At 38.3% G+C, this 20,219-nt stretch overlaps 1 long non-coding RNA gene across 1 annotated transcript in view; it reads right to left on the bottom strand.

The window, feature by feature from the left end:
* The window catches only part of LOC131574692 (uncharacterized), an 81,175-nt gene extending 68,527 nt beyond the window's left edge, over positions 1-12,648 (bottom strand). The window contains exon 1 of the long non-coding RNA XR_009276564.1: positions 12,572-12,648. This is a non-coding gene — a long non-coding RNA (uncharacterized LOC131574692). The remainder of the gene's footprint in view (positions 1-12,571) is intronic.
* Between the last annotated feature and the right edge of the window lie 7,571 nt (positions 12,649-20,219).

The following is a 20,219-nucleotide window of genomic DNA, read 5'->3' as shown; positions in this document are numbered from 1 at the left end:
CCAGCATGACTTCTGCAGTTAACTTTTGTGTGCAAATCTGTGTGCCACAGTGCAGAGGGTGGGACCAGGAATCAAGGTTGCTAGAATACAGTGAGGTCACAGGCTTCCCAGAGAGGGATCCTAAACATATTTTGTTTTAAATGAACTTAAACTAAGCTTGCTGAAGCATATGCTTTCAATCAAGATTTTCCCTGTGATCAAAGAATATGCTGTTACAGGGACATGCTGCAAACTGGAGCAAATGAACCAAGGAATAAATACCAGGGGATAAATAATTATGCATGTTATTTTAAGTGATGCTGGATTTCTAGCATAAGAACTAAAAGATGTTAATTTCTGGCTAATTTTTCTTTCTTTGAGAAGACTGGCAAGCAGCTGTTATGCTGTAGGTGGGAGACTGCAGGTGGTTGTCTGGTGAAGGGATAGGTCAGGTGGTGGGGCAGCAAGAAGACGAAGGGAAGGGAAGGGAAGGGAAGGGAAGGGAAGGGAAGGGAAGGGAAGGGAAGGGAAGGGAAGGGAAGGGAAGGGAAGGGAAGGGAAGGGAAGGGAAGGGAAGGGAAGGGAAGGGAAGGGAAGGGAAGGGAAGGGAAGGGAAGGGAAGGGAAGGGAAGGGAAGGGAAGGGAAGGGAAGGGAAGGGAAGGGAAGGGAAGGGAAGGGAAGGGAAGGGAAGGGAAGGGAAGGGAAGGGAAGGGAAGGGAAGGGAAGGGAAGGGAAGGGAAGGAGAGAAAAAGAAAGAAAGAAAGAAAGAAAGAAAGAAAGAAAGAAAGAAAGAAAGAAAGAAAGAAAGAAAGAAAGAAAGAAAGAAAGAAAGAAAGAAAGAAAGAAAGAAAGAAAGAAAGAAAGAAAGAAAGAAAGAAAGAAAGAAAGAAAGAAAGAAAGAAAGAAAGAAAGAAAGAAAGAAAGAAAGAAAGAAAGAAAGAAAGAAAGAAAGAAAGAAAAGAAGGAGAGAAAGAAAGAAAGAAAGAGAGAAAAGAAGGAGAGAAAGATCACATGTGCATTAAAAAAACCAAACGACGTGACACAAGGAAGAGTAAAAGCCCATGATTCCATTAATTACTGCAGTTTATGCCTAGAAAACTCAGATTCAGTAAAAAATTTGTGATGCAGCAGAATTATATGTATAATGTTAAATAAGGGAAGAACATTCTTTCAGCATGTACAGAAAACATAGAGAAAGTGTGCAGCCTGACCCTATTAACTTTCCCATGTCTCAAACAGAAGACATATTTTGCTGAGACCTGCAAAATAATTTTTGACACTTAGTGTTACTAGTGAAATGTTAATGTTGTAGGACCAGAATAATAAGGTTATTACAGACAGTTTCAGTGAAGAAAAAAAAAATAAAAAAGAAAAGGGAGATACCAAAAAAGGAGCAAATAAAGACAGCCTTGATCAATAGTTTGTTGTATACTTTGTTGTAGAAGGGGAAGAAACAGAAATAAGTGATCTTATTTGATTTTTCTCTTTGTTTATTTCTTCTTGTTACATAACTGCAAGCAATTTTTGGTCCTTAGGCATAGCTGGTGATTTCCATTTTACATTTTTTTTTTCCAATTTCCATTTTTGTTCTATTTCAATTCTACAGGTTGGGAAAAGGGTATTGAGAAGGCCATGTCCCTGTCCCCTTGCATTGCACCAGCCACTGCAGCAGGCTCTGCTGTGAGAATCTATATCCCCTGTAACAGTGGCTTGCTTATCTCCCCATGCAGCACTCACTCATGCTATAGCCCATGCATCTTTGCATGTGCACACCAGAGGTAACAGAATACATCTTCTATTCCTTGGAGCCCTTAACAGAAGCTGTAAGTGCTTCCGTAATGTGGACAAGTGTTAGAATAGCACAGAACTCCGCAGAAACATGATAGGGAGCACTTTGCCTCTGGAAAAATAATGCAATCTTTTAGTAAGCAACAAAATGATAACTTTTAAGAGCAAAACTTATCCCTATCAAGAAAACAAAAGGAATGAAGCAAGGACTTATCAAGACACTTCCTCTTCCCTTCTTCCTTTTATTTAAATGATGTATTTTTTCAGCAAAACAGAAGCTGTGAGTCAGGGAGAGGCATCAGGATCAGTAGGATATAAATGAGAGCACCAGGACATCATGACAGATTCTGAATGGCATTACATCTATTATTCATTACTTACTCACATTCAAGTATATAGTTAAGGAAAGAGATTTGACAGGCAAGACATGTACACAAATTACCCATCAGATGATATTATCTACTACTGAAGGAACATTTTCAAAGGCCCAAAATATGATAGAGAACATAATATCCCCTGCATGTGAAGCACATAATTGTCCAAAATGCATGCTCTGAGCTTAACAGCCCTTTTTATCTGCAAATTTCAAGAAATTATGAGAACTCACAGAATGCTGTATGATTTTCTAAGACAGAAAATAATTCTTCAGAAAGTGTTCTAGCAGTGGAGAAATTTGCCTGGTGGGAATGTCCAAGGATTTGTCAGGAGAACAGTTAAGGTATAAACCTAGGTCTAACTACTCATAGAATACAATTTTACCAAGACACCAGCGTTTCTGCAGATTTTTTTGTTCAAAGGGATCTCAGATTGCATCTTTCTTAGGTAGCTCAACTGATAAATTTCATTGCATTTTCTAACACTACTAGCAGAACATATTTTCCTTCTTTTTTCCAGCCAAAAAGTAAATTAAACAAGATATTTTGCCTTGAACAGACATTCTAGGATAAATATAAAATATTTGAAGTCCTTGTTGTTTGCTACAGCACACTGGAAAATAGTTTCTTACAGCTGTAGAGAAACTATTAGGAGAAACAGTTCTTTGTCATCTATGACTTGCCTTCTACTCCTGCTCAGTAAATAAATAGTTTGCTTCTTCCTCTACCAAAAAAGACTTTAAAAAGCTTCCAAATTTTTCTCCTGTATTTCTTTTTTGCCTGTCAGAGAGATCATTGCTGAGATGGGACTAAGTCTTCTTCCTCTCTAGCTTCTAGTTTCATTGCTACATAACCTATGGGAATTTGTACATAATATATAACAACGGTAATAAGTACAGAGAAAAATATTTATTTGTCTTCCCTTTTGGGGCTGACTCAACTACCTCCCTGCATTATTTAGGTGCACAGAACAATAATAATAATAACAATAATAAGCACTGGACAACAATCTGTCTAGTATCCAACTACATTTTCATGGACTCCCAGTTACTGATCTTCTGTTTTATGTACATTTATTTTATTTATTTCTATAACACAAATAATTTATTTTTTTCAATAGAACCAATAGTTATCAGAATCACCATCATCTTCTGATTTATCTTTTATATTTATTTAAATCATTTCCGTTATCATGAGGAAAAGAGGAGATATATTCTTTGACTAATTTAACTGGAAGAAATTACTCATTTTTAGTACTCCAGTACATGCTGAACCTAGTATGATTTTTAGTACTCCAGTACATGCTGAACCTAGTATGACAGAACTGAATGCATGAATCCATATCCAGATTTCAGAAGGAAGGCTGACCAGTCTATGAAAGGATTTATGATGTGTCTAGGGAGAAAGATGGACTTAAGAAGTAAAGAAATTAGCTTATTCATGTGAGACAGTGCCCAGTGTACCACTTGGTGTAGCTCACCGCAGAACCATGCATTCAAGCCATACTAATGGCACTTGAACAAGGATTTGTTGTGTAAAATGAGTTTATTCCAGGAATTGGTAAGGACAATAGAAACATTTCTTTTGTTCCACATTTAAAGTTCTCTCTAGGTCACACCTCACAGCAGGGACAGTAACCCTATACTGCCTGATTTCCCTCCCTTTTGGTTATCATAATAAGTATTCTAAGGAAATAACAAGAATATTTTGACCTTAAATAATTTAACAAAGTTGAGAAATATCAATGTCATATAATTAGGTCAAACACAAGAAATTTAAAAGCAGATTACAAACAAAACAACGGTTTCAAGCTGGAATAAGTATTTTATTCCCATAAAATTGACTTTTTAATCCCATTTATAATCTTCTATACACTTATAATAACAACAGTATAAAAATCTACAGAGAACAATATTTAGAAGTAATCAACCATTATTTTTGCATTTTCATATACTTAAAAATGTTTTAGCAAAACACATACCAGCCAAATGAAAATAAATACTACTTTGAAAATCACTGTGTGATTTTTAGGAATCCGGCATTGGGCTGGACTTGATGAATATGATGGTCCCTTCCAACTCTGTATATTCTATGACTCTAAGTTGCTATCACTGGCTATAATAGGTCAGATACTGCTATATATATCTATTTATATTTGGATCTAAACAACCATGTTTCTAAACCAGTTTTACTACTATTAAAGGTTTGCATGGGTTTAGTTCTTTAATGCTTACTAATCTTTTACACAGTCTTGAAAATTGACCTCAACAAAAACTATCAAAAAACACTAAAAAAATCATTTTACACAACCCATGAATTCCTCATTGTTTCCATGATTTAGAGTATCACTTGGATACAGAGTTTCTTCAAAGCTGAAACTTTTTGTTTAAAAATATCATACAAGAGGCTGAGGCTTTTTTGTGAAGGGATTGTGCTTCCAAGTATTTGTTAATGTAATATTGACTTGATATAGCTTGAAATAGCTGTGAACAGTTAGTCCTAAGGATATTCACACTGAGGGTGGACCCTGTCCTAGTTACACAATTTTCCAGATATTCTTATAAGAGAGAAATTTGATTTTTCACAGCAAACACAAGATATTCCCCAAATACTTCCGTAATATGAATACCTAAAATTAAATATCTTTACATCACCAGACACTTAACCCCCTTCATTTAAATATTATCAGTCACACATGAATCAAGATTTATTCCACAGAAACTCATGTTCCGACGTCTTCATATAGCAGCCTAGGAAATGTGTCCAAGGAAAGAACCCACTGCACCTAATGTTACCGTCTCGGAAGCTGAGTGAGCAGCACCATATGTAGTCAGTGAAGGAAATAAGTAGGCACTCCCAGAGGAAATTTCATGCTATCCTGAAATAGCTGTCCAAAACTTGTAGGATGAATCACTCTCCCTCGTTCACTATTTCTCAGCTTTAGACTATAGCCTTAATGACTACTTTAGTCTTGATGCCTAACTTTTAGACAAGGAAAATTAGATGACACACTGCCTTCACCATGAAGCAGAAGAATATTTTTCTAGGGGTTTCATTGAGAAATTGTGAGTCAAAGAGAGAGAGAATAGTCTCCAAATGAAAATATTTTAGAAATGTAGTGTTTTTACGCACCATGACTAGTAAAAAGTAGAAAGCCAGCATTATCTGAATCACATAACTAAAACAGGAAGGATCTGTGGCATTTGCTAGGTTTTATAAGTGTTAGTGGAAGTGCCTGAAGAAATTTCTCATGTGTTTTATAACCCACCGCAGAATACAGTATGAATAATACTTAGCAAAATCTGCCACAGATTTTCATTAGCACCAGCTCAGAGTATATCTGAAACACTACATTTATATTTAGAAAGTATACGTAAAAACTACACCCCACCCTCCTTCTTGTGTCCTAAAATCACATGCAGTGCATGATTTTAAATGTCTATAAAAAGGGTAAATCAGACACTACTTATGTGCTGTTTTCCAATTAGACTGGAGGAGGTCAGAAACATTAAAAGGCATTATAGAAGCAGCTTCAGCTATACCATCCATTCTGTGTGTCTGTGGAAGAAAACAATGTACCGTATCCAAGAGCACTTTGTCCCAAAGTGACTAATACTGTTGCTGCAGTGTATTTGGAGGAGATCATGTTAGGCATAGAGAATCAGGATCCTCAGGAAGAAGCACAGCAGAAATCAGAAAAGTATATTCTAACCACAGAGAAGAGACAGGGGAGATTAATAGGATAAAAGAGGTGAATTCTTTACTTAAGTCTCTGAAAAAGAGATAGGCACATAACATGTATGCAGTCTGCTAGGGGTTTACTCTGTTCATAAAAAAACTCTTCCAATGCAAAAAATATGTCATGAAAACCCCAGGAATTAAGGTAAATATTTCTAAGTTTTGAAATTCATTTTTCCTGTGTTCCACTGTCTCTTTGATTTACTGTGTTTTACCTTGAATTGCAACACAGCAGCAGCAGCAGCAGTAGTTAACTCAAAGGGAAAGGTTTCACAGAAGTAGACAACCACAGATTAGAGAAATATGGGTTGGCACAGACCTCTGGAGGTCATCTAGTCCAACGCCCCCTTCATAGCAGGACTGTTGCTGTAATAGCCAAGTGTGTCAGTGTTTGACTGGACTGGCCAAGTTTTGCATTACCACGAGGATGGTGATAGCACAGTTTTACTGAGCAATATTTCCTTGTGCTCCCCAACCCTTCCTAGGGTGATGCTTTCCCAAACTTTCAGCCTCCCAAGCCACGATTCATGTATGTTGTTTTACCATCATCAAAATCCACCCCACACCTTGCTCTTCTTTACGTCACTCCAGAATGAGACATCTTTTACAAGGGCTCCATGTAATCCCTGAGTGTTCCATCTGCCCTAGGACTCAGTAATCCTACCATTTGTGCAGCTGCTGTTGCCTTAAATAGAGACATCAGACTACTCCTGAATTATTTAGGAGATACAACAACAGAAAATTAATTTTCACAGTTTACAGCCGTTAACTCATGAGAAACTGATTTTATGACCTAATCTGGTTTGGAGGATAGGTACCATGACTGCATAATAGCAGACAAACTTCTAGACTTCCTCATGGCACTTATAAGCAAGAGTGTACACAAAATTCTTCTGTTGTGCCTTTAAAATATACTGCTGGCTCCCTTCATCACAAGCATGTCTTTGCCCTGTGGGCTTTTGTTTTATTGCTCATTTGTTTCCTTCTTAGTCTCCTCATTTGTTTTCCTGGCTGTAGATCTTATCCTACTCATTTGTCTAAGCAAAATTGTCCTTGACTGTTTCTCTTTCCTCACCCCTCACCTACTCCAATGAATTCCATTTACCATTACTCTATCCCTTTGGTCACTTTGCATCATGGCATCTGTGCAATATTGCAGTATTCATTAATAATTTCCCTGACTATTTTCATAATGGAAGAAGATGGTTAAAGAGTCTTTGAGGTGCAGTTTAAAAAAACACCTGTCTGCATTTTGATAAAATAATGAACAGATTTTCCTTGACTCTAAACAGTAGTTAATAAAAATTAAATGGAAGCAAGCGTCAGCAGTCACAAGTTGCTCTGAAATGTGTTTGTCTTTATATTGTAGTGAATTCTAGCATGTCTTTTATTAATGACGTTCAGTGTGTTCACTAACCTGATGACATAATAGTCCATGCAGTTATCACCACTGCATCTTGAAAACATTAAGTGCTAATTGTAATACCTAAATCAGAATCATAGCCCGTTCACCTATACAAATAAAACTTTTGGAGGTAAAAATGACTGAGATATTGTATTATATTGCTGTCCCTTTTGTCAAATACTTTTTTCCTCTCCAAGGTTTGTTGCACACTGTCCAGAAATAAAATGAGCACACAGATGATCTCCTGAGAAGTCTGCTAAATGAGATTGTCATAGCAGATCCAGTAACTCAGATGTAAGGTTAATGCACAGTCCTGACAATAGATCAAACAAACACCTGTGTGTCAGGAATTAGTGAGTCTGCATGTTCTCAAATTAATGCATCACAGAAGTCTTCAGTAAGACTACCATAGACCAAGAGGTGGCATTTGAAACTGATTAACGTTACACTTGGAAAACTCCTGATCTTTTTGTCACACTTTAACTCATTCAAGAAGGAGTATGACACACTGAGTGTGTAACCTGACTGGTTTTCAGCCTCATCTCAGTTATTTATTCTTACTCCTTTTGCTTTCCCCTTCCTTTCTCCATCCCAGCACTACACTTGGAGTTTCACACATGAGAAATGTTGGCAAATGGATGCATTGCCATTAATTCCCTGACTTGGGCACTAAGAAGACCAGAAAAAAAAGACATACAGCAGTGGGAATTTGTCTTGGTGCCTTTGAGTGATCCTAGCAAGAGTAACAAGCTGCCTCTTCTTTCAGGGAGGAGTTTTTTTATAAATCCATAACAGACTGACATATGACTATCACAGATGTCCTGTGGTCTCAGAACAATGCATTCCAGAAACCAGAAAACAAATAACCAAAAATTGTCTTGATTAAAGGCTATAATCTGCCTATTTTTTTCCTTAAGGTTTGTTTTTTTCCCTTGTGGGGAAGACTGTTATTACATTGAGACTTGTGTCCTTGTCTCTGACTATTTTCGTTTTGTGAAACGCTCAGTAACAATATGCCCTGCACTCTCCTTGTCTCTCCTTCTCAAGAACGCTTTCAGCCCTTGTAGTGTTGATCTAAACCAATACAATGGGTTATTTTATCCACTTTTGTATTGTAGATCCTGGACAGGTAGCATTCGGGTCTTTTAAGTTTCCTTGTGAAGTGAAACAGATAGCTTTCAGATGCCTTTTACTCACTGTCTGATTTACCTCCATGGAATGGGCACAAAGTCTCTCTTTCCTAAATGAAGTCAAGACAAACAGGAGCTGACAGCTTCCTTGCTTACGATTTCTGTGCTGAACTTTCTGACATGGCCAAGATTCCTCTCTGAGGAGCACGCTGCCTGCTGCTTTCCATATGTATTTCTGTCTCAGCCACAGACCAATCAGTACCTGTATCTATGAATCTGCAGGGAAAGCCTTTAGATTGTCAGGCCCTTCTTTGCAGTGGGTCATGTTTACATTGTTCCAACTATATTACACAAAAAGAAATGTAAGTACTGCTTGCATTTAGGGCTTGTCTATACATGGAAATACAGGGAAATAATTACTCCGTAATAACTTCGAAATGAATGACTAGCATATAAATGTTTATTTCAGACCTGAGGAAGAATTATACAATAAATAAAAAAAAAGATACTCTTTATATGTTCCCAGTAAGCTTTTGTAGAATGCCCATTCTAGTATACATTAATATATTCTAGTGGTTTTTGGATTGTGCACATAGAGGTAGATACCTCCCACATAGTAATGTTGTCTTACAACAATGTAATTGTTGTAAATTTTGCTATCACACACTAGTTGTCTTATTTTTTTTGGCTAAAACTATTGAAACAAGGCAAAATACCTTCACTAAATGATTCACATTTTAGAAGACAATGTTCTTGTCAGATTTGCACAAAAAGACCTGGGGCTACTGCTGACACCTGCTTGAAAAAGAGCCAAAAACTGTGCCCATGAAGCAAAGACATCCTGGGCTGCATTTGGAGGAGCATTGCCAGCAGGTTGAAGTAGTAATCTTTGCTCTCTCCTCAGTGCTGGTGAGGAAACACATGGGGTTCTGTGTCCAGCTTTTCACTCCTTGGTTAAAGACAGACATATTGGAAGTCCAGTAAATGGACACAAATATCATTAAAGGACTGGAGCCACTACCCTGTGAGAAAAGGCTGAGAGAGCTGGGATTGTCTAGACTGGTGAAGAGAAGGCCTGGGGTGACCTTTCCAGGGTATATAAATGCATGAGGAAAGGGTACAAAGACAGAGACACGCTCTTGTCAGTGGTACTCAGTAACAAGGCCAGGGCAAGATCTACAGACTGAAATATGGGAGGAGCTTTATGGACATCAGGAAACACTTTCTTCTTTTTCCTTCCTTGGAGATACTCAAAAATTGTCTCAACATAGTCCCAGGCAAGCTGCTCTAGGTAGCCCTACTTGAGCAGACATTGGACCAAATGACCACCAGAGATCCCTTTCGACTCCAACCATTCTCTCATTCTGTGATTCTGTTCCTAGAAGTGGCACACAGTGATGCACCAATCTGAAAATAATAAGGCCTTTGTAAATTTGCCTCTTTGGCTTTCAATTTTTATTTTTTTTATTTTAATATTAAAAATATTATATTGTCTTGGTTTGAAAGACAGGTGTCTGCTAGGGAAGGAAGGAGCCTCTCTTGGAATGAAAAAATGTAAACCCCCCTGCCTCCAAATTATTATAATTCTGGAATCAAGGGGCTCTCAGGCAAAGATCTGGGGATAGGAATAACAGGAATAATTTACTAGTATGTATAACAAGGCAAACAACAAACAATAACTACAGCATTAGCAACAAAACAGAAACAGGGTCCTCATGACAGCCTTCTCAGAAAAGATGGGAAAGGATGGAGAAGAGGCTTTGCCCCACAAACCCCCTTGGGTGGTCAGTCCCAGTTCTCCTGAAGGATTCTGAGGAACAGCCAGCTGGAACGGCAGGAATATGGTGAATTCCTTTCCCAAGCAACAACAGCTTTGTGTGTATGAAGCTCTGAAGCTGAAGAAACCAGGCAGCTCGCATCTGCCCCTGCCCTCCCTTTCACCTGCCCCCCTTCCCTCTAGGCCCAGCCAAACTCTTTGTCTTCTCAAGCACCCAGGAAATACCAGCAGTCAGGTTTCCCTGAAACTCATGGGGAAAATTCTATAGGTGAGAAGGAACAAAAGGAAGGACACCTAACCCCCAACAGATACTTAGATGCATGTGTCACCCTGAAAATTAAGCTTTCTGATAATGTTTTAATAGTTTTAATTACTTTCCCATGAAAGTCCTGTAAACCTAAGTTGTTTATCACATTCCTTCTAAGAAACGTCTTTTGATGGACGTTTCTCATGACCAGTGTGCTTGGGAAGGTTGTAACTTAATTATCCAATCCCTGGTCATTGCTGAGAATCTATAAATACTGGAGTCAGAGAACAAAAGACTGTTTTTTGTTCTGACACTGAGAGTGTTCATGTGAATCATTTTGTGTCGTTTAGCAACATGCACGTGCATTGTATTCCTCTATATGCCTCTGTACCTTCATTAATATCCATAACTCTCTATACGAGAAATAACAAAAAAGCAGAAATTACCTAAAAGATATGTTAAATATATGTGATAAATATTCTACAAAACACAAAAATTTCCACACATCCACTGTCTGACAAGAATCAAAATACACTTACAGTTCAATACAGGACAATCATCATTCAAACAGAAAAATGTGAGTATACATCAGTGGCCTTCATTTAAAAATAGTCATCAAAATATTTGTCATTTCAGATAAACTAACACAGAGGAAGTAGCACCTAAACAATAAAAATATGAATGGTACAAAACAGTAACATATGATGAAATAATTACTGGCTTGCAGTTTTTTAATATTCTGATGAAAGGAGATAATACATTCTAGGCTGTATTTTTTTTTTTTTTTTAAGACAAGCAATGATTATAGATGAAAGTGATTTTATATTGCATTTAAACTGTGAAAGGACTTACCTTTTGTGTATGTATGTGTATACACACACATATATATAATCTGTCTATGAACCCTTTGCTCATACAAATTCATTCTTTGTTCATTGTTTGCCACAATGAAATTATAGCCCTGATATAGAACTTGAATTACAACAGTAAAGAAGTAAAATGTAAAGAAGTAATCGTTTATTCTTTGAGCAAAGGCAGAGTAACTTATCAATAAAAAAAAAAATAAAAATATTTGTACATGGTAGAAACTCAATGGGAGTGAATGGGGGACTCACCATTATGGTGAGGTCTCAGCTACAGTGTAGCAACTATTGAAAAGCCCACCAAACAGGGCAAATTTACAAACAGGTAGATCTAATATGAAAACAACCATTAAAAATTAAGTAGTCTGTTGTGTGACTATAATATATTTCAGTCCAAGAACAAGGTCTTTATTTAACAGAGAAGCTTGTGCTATTTCTCTTTGTGTCCTAGAATACTACTTCTAGAAATAAAACCATGTGTAAAAATAATTCTGTCATAAAGACAGAAGAAAAACATATCTCAAAACTGCAATTACTGAAAAAGAGCTGCAGTCACTTTAAAAGGTTTAAAGGTAACTGTCTCCCTTTCATTCTTTTTACTTTTAATATCCCTGACTCAGAGGAACTTAACCAAGATCAGCTCAGAAGGACTAAGTGTTCCCTAAGAGCCTCTAGATTTATCTGATACAGTCACTTTCTAAATTCCGCAGCACAAATCTAAAACAATTTGGTCATCACAAGATAAATGCTTGTGGTGATAAGCTTTCATTAAGACATATCTAGAGACTATGAAATTAAATCTTTTTTTATTGTGTCTATGGACTTAATAGAGCGACCCATTGACTGAAGGTTGAGCTTCCCTTTCCCCATTTCAATGAATACTTTCTCTCATTCAGTTCTTCATCGTAAATGTTGATGAAGCATTCCCTCTGGGTTTCAGTCCTCCTACCTAAATTTGAGGGCTTTGCAGACATGTTGTTTAGGAAAGTGACAGTCTAAGCTTTCTTTAGAATCAAATGGGGAGAAACCAATGTCTCCAAAGAGATTTTCAATCTACATCAACACTTGGAAGTGCCTCCCCATCTCATATGTAGAGAATTTGAATCAGCTGCAATCCCATTTGGATGTCTCATGTAAGATCTTTAAACTAGGTTGACTGTATTGAAGTTTCCTTCTCCCAATTTTTTCCTTCTCCCAGATTTTTCCTTCTCCCATTTTTTTTCTTAGACATTTACCCAATGTTTACATTTTTCTTTATTATTTTCTTACCTAAAGAAAGCTGAAGTTCTGATCATATGTTCACTCATTTAGTCTCTTACAGCCACACACATTACAGTATGCCCAGCACGTTGGTAGAGTTTATGCTTAAGCAATATTTATACAATAGAAACCATGCCTGATTCAGTATACTATTAACAGTGAATAAATACTAATCTGGCCAACACTCTCAGCCAGTTAAGCAGCAATACATAGTAAAGTTTTAAAGTATTATAGGATTAATGATCTTGGACTGAAACCTAGACACCAATAGTTTTATTATAATACCAGCCTGTATTACAAACTGACTAGAGAGAGTAGTAATACTATGGAAAGCTTATGAAGTACCATGAATTTAAAATTAGTAGGAATTGAGAAATACCAGCTAGAGTACATGTAATACTGCAGTACAGAGCATTACTGTGAAAATATGGGTAATTTTCGAAAAAAATATTAAAAACCACAAAATTGCAGTCATCATATGCTTTGGACTAATAAAAATATTTAAATGTCTTACAAATATTTTCCTTTATTTTGAAGATCTTGCATTAAACCATTTATTACTAAAAAATAAGCCTATAGAAAAAGAGGAGAAATAAATGAATAAAAACATTGAGTTTTTGAGAACTACATCTTAAAAGTCCTATGTGGAATTAATTTCTGTTTGTTGGGGTTTAATGCTGCCTACTACCATAGTGTCTGATTTCTGTCCATGTAAAATCAATTGCAATAAAAAAATTGTAATGAACTTCAAAGATTAAAAAGGAGGGAAAAAATGAATAAAATTGTCCCTACCTTCTTTGGCAGGTTTTTTATTTTTTTAGGGCAACAGTTTGCCACAAAATTCTTTTATTCATAATTAGGTATTTCAATGTCAGTAATGGAAACATGATTCTATTCATGCTGTCCTGCAATGTGTTGTACAGGTTTTTAAAGATGAAAATAAACTGATTTCATGAAAGAAAAAGTCTAGGCACATAAAATTATGCTGGAGAGAAAGAGAAGAACAAGTTATACTTAAATTGAATGCACTGTGTCAGCTACAGAAGTTGTAACTGCTATATAAAGTAATCATAAGGTAAATCCCTCTAAAGTCATTATACTTGTTTATGTTTTATTTTATTTGTTCTATTATATCTCTTTAAAGAGACTGTATATCTGCACAGTATTGTTTTGAAAATAGTGGACCATCATGCAAGCACACAAATTAAAGCTTTGAGGTTACAGCTTTGAGCTCGCCTCTTCTGCTGTGATCCTACCACACAATTGCATCTAAGTCAGATACAGCTAAGTCAGATTCATCTCATCCAACTTCCATCACTTAATGTCACGATGATCAGCCAGTCTCCTGCTGCAAAAGAAAGAACCAGGCATCCTGAGAAAGATTCATTCTCTTATAAAACAGATGTTCTTATCGAGAGATATACCTGACCCCAAAAATTTATGGAAGAACTCTCAATTGATAATAAAAAGGCATCTACACAACCAACTTAATCTACATAGGTAGGTCATTTGTGAGACAAACCTCACCAGCCTAGAAAGATGTAGGTAATCAAAGATAAGGTTTATGGTTTTCTTTGAGATTTAGGCAATTCAGTTTCCTAAAAACTGCCATCTGAATTGTTACATACCTTTTCAATTTGTCTTGTCATGACCTTTACATTACCACCTTTCTGAAAAGCAGAATGGAAATAGTAGCACTTGCTCCCCACAGAAAGATCTCTATTGTGAAATATATTGTTTGTGAGAAGATCAATCTCCATGATAACGGGGACTACACAAGTATAAAAACTTCTGATTTTGTGCTTGAAAACTACATCCTACATTCTGAAAATCAGAATAACTACAGTAACAATAACTCTCCTAGTCTTTCTTAGAAGTAATTTTTGTAGTATAAATATGGGATCACTAATATTATCACAATTTAGTGGCATTACTGCAATAAGCAAATACTAAACATTGCTTTAGTTTATAAATGCAGAACTAAGAGCTTTTGTTATACAGCACATAAACATATATCATATAAAAAATGAGAAAAAAAAAAAGGTGGATGGAACAAAACTGGAGTGGTTTTAAAATCCTGAACAGTTTAAGACAGGTACATCAGTAACAATGTCATTAGAGTTTTCAGAATGCACCACAAGCCTGCAAAGCTTATAGTTTCACCACATGTTGCAGAGTTTATTATTTCAGGACTGAAATCTACAAACGTAATGAAATTGAACTGAATATACAAGGCTGGATATGTACCTTGAGGGCATTTCAAATATTCACATACTGAGAAACAGTAGAGAAGGAATATAAGGATAAAAAAAATTTAGCATATAGAAGTAAGCACCAGAAAACAGAAGGGAACAAGACAACAAGACAGGAGGAAATAAAATTGATAAAATAACAGGAGATTTGGGGGGTTTCTTTACGTCTTCTTTTCATGTTCTTTCATAATTTTGGTGGATTTTAGAAGCATACTTTTTTTTTTTTTTTTTTTTTTTTTTTTTAGCCAGAGAGAGATTATGTAAGCAACCATATAAGAGACTATATAATATTAAAATATCTCAGCAGTCCACAACTATAAATTCCTCTGCTGACCACTTTCTACCCCAGCCTACTTCAGTACATGAGATTTCCTTAAAAAGAGATTTAGCAATATATATATATAGCTTTGGGGGTTCAAATAATTGAATGGAAATACCTAGAAGTTTTCCAGCTACCTTCACTGTATCACAGTATCACAGTCTCCCAGTGCTGCTAAGATAACTATGCTTAGGGTCCTTTTTTGATAGAGCTTGGTGCCAGGTGCACCAGAACCTCCTGATGTAGATTCTCTCTGAGTAAAACTGTATACCACCCCTCAACAATGAATGGTTGTCTTGTACCTTAAAATGTGACTTGATGGCTTTTTTATGCCAAAGGATTATTTCAGTTGTGGCAAGTTTTCTTCAGTATAGAAAATCTCAGAATTATAAACGGGGAATTAATAAAAGGTTTGGGGGCTGAATCATCTTCTAGCTTATGTGTCTAGATCTAAAGTTCCACTTCCTCAGGTGAAATGAAACCTCAGTTAACCAAGGCTAGGGAGGTTTCCCCTAAGAACAGGCATCTCTGGTTTTCTTTGTGGTTTTCCTAAGATAAAGGAATTGGACAAAACTAATCTAATGCTTACTGTCATTGGTCAAAATTCCACTCTCATGCCATTACCTGTATCTTAGTCATGGCTAAATTTGACCATAAAGATGACTCCTAATCACTAGCAGCTGCTGATCACTGTGTTTTCCTGGTCTTGGAGGGTGACAGTGCTATGCAGGTGGAAATCAGGTTAGGGGTTAAATATCTTCTTCCCTGTTAAAATGTAACCAAAAGTTCTCTGAGGCACTTGAACAAAACAGCTTGCTCTCTTGTGAGTGAAGCAACATCATTCCAGTAAGGCCTTGCTTGCACTGCAAATCTACAACTTATTAAGAGCAGCTAATAGCTATGTTAAAAAGAAGGGAGCCGTGATAATCTGGAGGGCCAGTGGCTCTCAGCATACAGTGCCTCAAGCTTGATCAATCTGGTTCTGAGCCAGAGAAAGGATCAGAAGAGTTTCTGTTTTTCTCAGGAGTGGCATGTCCTGGGATTTATGGTTGTCTATAAGCTGCATGTTTCCAATAAGTAATAAAACTGCTTCAGGCTGCACTGCAGAGCTGCTGAATGTGGGTCACATTCTACCTACAAGTAATAGTTTGGCCACCCTACAAGTTAAATATTTATTTTGTAAAAGTCGGTTTCTCACTTTAGTTTCCAAGGGTTCTTTTGATGGTATTAAAGCCATAAGCAGAACTAAGCATCTGCAGAATTATAGCAAGTTTCTCTATAACATTTCAGTTGAATCTTATTCCTCCCTCAATAGATTAAAAGGTCTTTCATCTCTGCAGTTTTAAGTAGTATTTTCCACATTAGCAGGGGGACACCACATCTCTGCTACAGTTTGCTGACTGTTTTAATACTTTATAGTTTTGTAATTCTCTCCCCTAAGGCTGTCCAAGGGTAGGGCACAAGCCCTGTTCCAATGCCTGATATTAGTTGGTCAAGACAATGTGTTTATTCTTGACATTTTCCTTTTTCCATTCAGTTCATTGAAGATAAAGGGAGACTGTGCTGGAAGTGTCAGGGGACCTTGGGCTTTTAAGACAAGATATTTTTTGAAATTTTATTTAAGAAGTTTCTTCTAATATTAAGAACTATATGTCCTCAGAAAGGACAGTAATGAGAGATAATAGACTAACAGTAGTCGCAATATTTGCTGCCCTAACCACAGAGCCTGTTTCTTGTGGCTGACAATGCCTAGGATGAACTTGCCTTTTCAATATGTGTCATGTAGACACATTACACCTGTTTTACAATTGTATTGCTCAGGTTTGGCAATGCATAACTGAAGTTTGTTGGAGACAGATATGTATAACTTCAAGGTATCAAAAGACTGAATTATTTTGTTGTTTACCTGTGACTATACCATAGATATTGTCTAGATTTTTTTTTTCACCAAAGGAAAAAAAAAAACCTGTTAAAACTATTGGCCTATTTATGGACATTTTTCTTGAATAAACTAAGACTGCAATACTAAGGAAATGCTCATACTAAGTAATCTGTATTTAACATGATGAGGCAAGGCAGAAAGGCATATTATTTTCATTCTTCCCTGGGTCTCAAAGAGCATAGCAATTCTTTGGACTGGCTGTTTTACTTCACAGTGTAGAAATTTTGCTGAAGAGGAAGTTAGAAAAATGTTGCAGTCAGCAACCTCAGTATCTCGTCCAGGGAAGCAGCAGAATTCTGGGGACCAGCATGAAACACCAACGAGACGGGCTCCCGGCTCACGAAACCATTTATTCAGCATGGGAACAACCTCAGGTCCTGAACGGAGAGCCCCGAACAGAGGCACAGCTGGGGTTTTTGAGGGACAGAACCGAGGATTTACACCTTTTAGGGTGGAGTTCAGGGTCAGGGACCATCAGAAACACACCAAGGGAGAACCCCCCAGGGACTCAAACCCAATCAGAACTCCTGGGCCACCCTTCACAAGGGGTTTGGGGTGGGACTATGTAACTCTTTGTCTCCCTGAGGCCGCTGCCACATCTGCTCCTTTTTCATTATTTTTTTTTTTTTTCAATTTTTTAATTAGGAGCCTAAAATGTTTCCAAATATACACTTTAAAATCTCACCTCTTCCACAGAGTACTCACTTTGTTTTGTGGGACACCAAAAACTCAATCACAAAACACATTAGGCAAACAGAAAAAAAAACCAAACCAAAATTAAAAACAAACACTTAAATCTCGGACCACGCCGGGCAAATTAAACGGTGATGGTACTTAATGCAAACATAATGGTTTTTTAGTTCAGTCTCTTCCACTTCAGGATTCTCTCTTTGGAAGGGTGCAGCTCTTAGATCTCCTCTCACGAGGGGCAGAATTCTTCGATCTCCAGCTTCGGCTCCGGCTCCCATGTGGGCGCCGCCCTTTAGATGATCTCGGTGTTAACACTGGCTTTGGGACATCAGGTTACAGTTCCGATTTCCCCAGAGGAGGTGTTGCCCACGATGGAAAAGGCACAGCCCCCAGGGGTGGAGCACCGAACAAAGGGCTGAGACCGAAGCAGGAGTTACTGGGAGGTTCGGGAAGGGAAGGTTTGGGACCGGAAAAGAAGGAGCAAGGCGGGAAACAAGGGATCCCAGACCGCGTGGCCGGCGCCATCTTGGGAAGGAGGGGGGAGGCCGGGACGGACTTTCCCAGCCAGGGAACGGGAATATGGAAAGACAGGGGGTGAAGGAGGACACGGAACGGCGGGCAGACGGCAGCAGACCCGCAGCACTCTGGATGTTCTCCGTTCTTTGTCTGCCTTCAGGAAAACAGGGGATGGGATGGCAGAGAGACACCTGGGTGACGGGGAGTCGGCAGCAACCCCGAGCCACCGTGGCTTTTTTCACCCTTTGTCCTGCCCTTAGGAACAGAGGAAAGGGGAAGGTACAGGGAGGTATACACCAAGAAAAGGAACTTCATAGAAGACAAAAAACAGTCTGCTGGAAGAGCCATACCGTCCATAATCGTCCATAATGTTAATAGAATCGTCCATAATGTTGATATCGTCCATAATACATCTCGTTGGGTGATGTTAGGTGCTTGTCCCAGCGTCTGGTCTCGGCTCCCACAGCTCCGTAAGCCCTTTTCTTCCCCATGCCCGAGGCACTCTCAACCCAGTCTCCCTGCCAGGTACTCTTGAGTCCTCCTTTCCAAGGTGGGGGTCTCGCCGGCTCTCAAGCCATCAGCCGGGGACTTACGAGGTGTCCATGGAGCTGGGTCCTGCTGATCTCTTGCTTCACTGGATGCCCGCATTCTCTCACCATTTGTTGCAGTCAGCAACCTCAGGATCTCGTCCAGGGAAGCAGCAGGATTCTGGGGACCAGCATGAAACACCAACGAGACGGGCTCCCGGCTCACGAAACCATTTATTCAGCATAGGAACAAAGTCAGGTCCAGAACAGAGAGCCCCGAACAGAGGCACAGCAGGGGTTTTTGAGGGACAGAACCGAGGATTTACACCTTTTAGGGTGGAGTTCAGGGTCAGGGACCATCAGAAACACACCAAGGGAGAACCCCCCAGGGACTCAAACCCAATCAGAGCACCTGGGCCACCCTTCACAAGGGGTTTGGGGTGGGACAATGTAACTCTTTGTCTCCCTGAGGCCGCTGCCACAGAAAAATGCAGCATCTTTGTACAGATATTTCTAGGGGGCTGGATAAAAAATAAGTTAACTCTGGAATGGTATAGATGCAAAAAGAACAGTGGTGTGTCCTTATGTATGCAACTGGAAGGTAATTGCAGGCTTGATACCGTGTTAATGTGGTCCTATTGCATCAGCTTTGCATTAGCTTTGGCTAAGAGAGAGTGAATTTTCTTCATAATAGCTAATTTTTGAATTTGTGCTGAAAACAGTGTTGATAATACAGGAATGTTTTCATTACCGCTGAGCAAGGTTTACACAGCACCACTTTTCTGCCTCTCAGCCCCTGCCAGTGAGGAAGCTGGGAGTTGTGAGGGACACAGGCAAAATTGTTGTTCCCAACAGACCAAAGGGATATTTCATGCCATACACACACACACACACACACACACACACATATATATATATGCTGTCTTGCTCAACATATATACTGGGGGGTAGATTGGCAGTGTCCCCTGTGGCAGCTTTGTCTTAAAGAAATAAATGTAGGACTGACTTTTAATGCCAGAAGCAGGGATCCAATGCAATCAACCATATCTTTTAGTCACATGTGGAGGGATAAGGCACAATCACAGCACAAAGGAATATAATTCTGTGAACTGTTCTCTGTATCATCTCAGCTCTTTCTCCATTCATTATGAGTCCTTGTTAGCAGGACTCCATGGTCCAGAAAAATCTGTGTCCTCAAACTACTTCCTCCTACTTTGATCCTGTCAATAAATATGACTGTGAATGATCACTTAATGGAGATCCTTTTTCAGTTCAGAAAATGTCATCTAAGTCTGTCTGCTCTAGGGGTCTGATTATTTCCTTAGATCTTGTTTCATCCTGCCTCAAGCACCACTGTTTTATCTGCTTTGCAATGAATTCGATTCCCAGCTCAGTGAGCTTCTGCAACACC

Source organism: Poecile atricapillus, chromosome 1 (genome assembly GCF_030490865.1).
Source record: "Poecile atricapillus isolate bPoeAtr1 chromosome 1, bPoeAtr1.hap1, whole genome shotgun sequence".
Lineage (NCBI taxonomy): Eukaryota > Metazoa > Chordata > Aves > Passeriformes > Paridae > Poecile > Poecile atricapillus.
This window is presented reverse-complemented; position numbering and strand designations above follow the sequence as displayed.